This window comes from Salvia splendens, chromosome 11, assembly GCF_004379255.2.
Source record: "Salvia splendens isolate huo1 chromosome 11, SspV2, whole genome shotgun sequence".
NCBI lineage: Eukaryota > Viridiplantae > Streptophyta > Magnoliopsida > Lamiales > Lamiaceae > Salvia > Salvia splendens.
The window spans coordinates 15,086,281-15,088,799 of NC_056042.1; the positions used below are offsets into that span (position 1 = coordinate 15,086,281).

The 2,519-nt window shown below is 36.3% G+C and overlaps 1 long non-coding RNA gene across 1 annotated transcript; it reads right to left on the reverse strand.

Annotated features, from left to right (window-relative positions):
- Positions 1–932: 932 nt before the first annotated feature.
- Positions 933–2,033, reverse strand: LOC121755499. The gene is made up of 3 exons (XR_006040760.1): positions 1,748–2,033; positions 1,410–1,490; positions 933–1,000 (listed from the first exon to the last, which is right to left on the reverse strand). It is a non-coding gene; the product is annotated as an uncharacterized LOC121755499 (long non-coding RNA).
- Positions 2,034–2,519: the final 486 nt, after the last annotated feature.

Here is a 2,519-nt window from a genome sequence, read left to right on the forward strand (position 1 = left end):
GACCTCCAGTTTTTAACTGTCACAGCCAGTGTTTCGAGTACATAAGCACACCAATTGTACTATTTGACAACCGATATGTCTCTGAACACATAGTCTATATGCGTCCGACACTTTCCATCCCCACAAGGATTAATCAGAACCGTGTCTACTATCAGAATGAAAATCTTGCGAAACCATTCACCACTCGACTTATACTTTAAGACCTCTTTAATCAGGTCCTCCGGAAGAATACGGTTGACATTTTTTCCAATTCTTCGAGCAACCTCGTCAAAGAATGGCTTCTTTTTTTTTCCTATGGACGCGGTTGATCAATGTCCCCCCGATAGGAAGCCCTAAAGTCAAGTAAACATCTTCCGGGTAAATTGCAAGCCATTGGTTTTCCAGCTGAATAGTGCAGTCTACTTCCCCGAAACATTTTACCAGGTCATAGGACATTTTCCCTGGGACCTCAGCGATACCAAAATGCCTCAACTCTCCAAATCCCATTTCTATCACTTCATTCATCTGTTCTTTGTTTAGAGCTTGTATCATCTCGATTATTTTTCGAGGACTGGTTTTGAGCTTCAAAGTTTGGTGCCTTATTTTCTCCTCTTCTGTCTCTCCTTTTCCAACTCCCTCATGTACCTTCTCTTTCCCTTTATTCACCTTCTTTGTCCCAAGGGCCTTTTTGGGCATTTCTTCTGCTTGTACTTTGTCATTCTTGTCTACCGTTGAATCGTTTGTACGCATCACAGATTCTCTCCTGCGCTTTGAACCTGTAACCATAAAAACAAATCAAATAATATTCTTTATTGTTAATAGTATTAGTTGTCATACAGTAGAGGAATACCTTTTGCCATATCAGGCGAATCGGTAACAGCAATAGTCTCTTGGACATGGGAGGTATCAGCCTCATCACTTCCAGATGTTTCCAAGTTCATATTTTTTAGGCTCTCCTTAGCCCTGGCTCTTTTTCTGATAATGATTTCATTTCCCTTGTTTAAGGACAGACCAGTCCTACCTACAGCCACACATTTATTGGAAAAATTAAATAGTTTTCCAGTGTCATAATACTTGCACATTGTATTCATTATGAATGTCACTTTGGTCATGACGACATTAAACTCAAAAACATATTAAACCACATAGAGATAGGTCTTAATATGTGCAATAGTCATTATATCCACAAATCAGTCGTTTTATTTAAAAGTAGTGATTATTACATTACATTTGTAAAACTAGGAATTAAACATTTCAAGTGTAACATCAGTGGTTGAGTCAAATTTGGATTTAATTACATAATGTGCAATGTGCAATGTAAGCATAAGAAAGAGGTTAATATTGAGTCATAAGTGTCATAACAAAACTATTGTGTAATAGACAAATCATCACAATCATAGCAAGTTATTACTATTTCTTCATGTACATACCTTTTCCAGAATTGGATACATGTTTATCCGTCTCTTTCCCTTTAGCCCCTTCTTGAATGATTTTTGTATGAGTTCCCGTATCTGAAAGCATATTGCAGCTACGTGATACTTTTACAGAAACATATTACAAACATTAAACAAAAATGACATTTATATAACTCCAGCCTGTCACCAAAGATCACACTTTTTTTCCACAAACAATGGGTAGTACCTAACCAGCATAGAGAGGAATATATGACATGTTCCAACTTAATCCCAAGTATCATAACAAAACAAAAGTGAATTACAGATAGAATCACAATCATATCAAGTAAGTACTAGTTGGGAGCAGCATGCACCTTTTCCAGAAATGGGTAAATCACCTGCAGACTCTTTCTCTTTTTCAATATGTGGAATGACTTTGCTATGTGTTTCCATAACTGAAACATAAATAAATTATCGTATAACATTACAACAAACAAAGCATATAAATATTCATTTATTCCATAACTCTTTTCACATATATGGCATACTTATTCATCAGTAATTAAAGAGCAGAACTACAATAAGGTTAAAAATGTATAAATTTAACCTTGATTTATGTCATGGATATCAGGAATGGCTTCAGTTGAGGGTTCTGTTGAATTTTCGACTTTTGGTTATGTCACGACCGCCCATACCAGGGGTATCACAAATGCGGCGATCGTGACCGACATGCATGGACAACAGTTTAAAAGAACAACTTAAGACTTAAAGAAAGAAAACAACTTAGTTTAACGAAGGTTAAGGTCTTTTCTTTTAGACGTAAAGAAACATACTTTTATAAAGGGCACCGGAAAATTTTGACTTAAGAAATACAACTATATATAAAAAAACTAAGGTAGAACGGACATTTAACTTAAATCTCGGAAAACACCATTTTCAGAAAGACAACGTAAACACTCGTTTAAACCTAACACCACCATACATGTTCAAACACAACACGAAAAGATTAAGGTCTTAAGACATAATTTAAAACATAGCAGCGGATAAATAAGGTTCAGGGAGAGTCAATGATCACGCCTATGTATGACGACACAACGTATCCTAGGGTCTTTAGCCAGCTCAACATCCACCGCAACATCCCGCTCA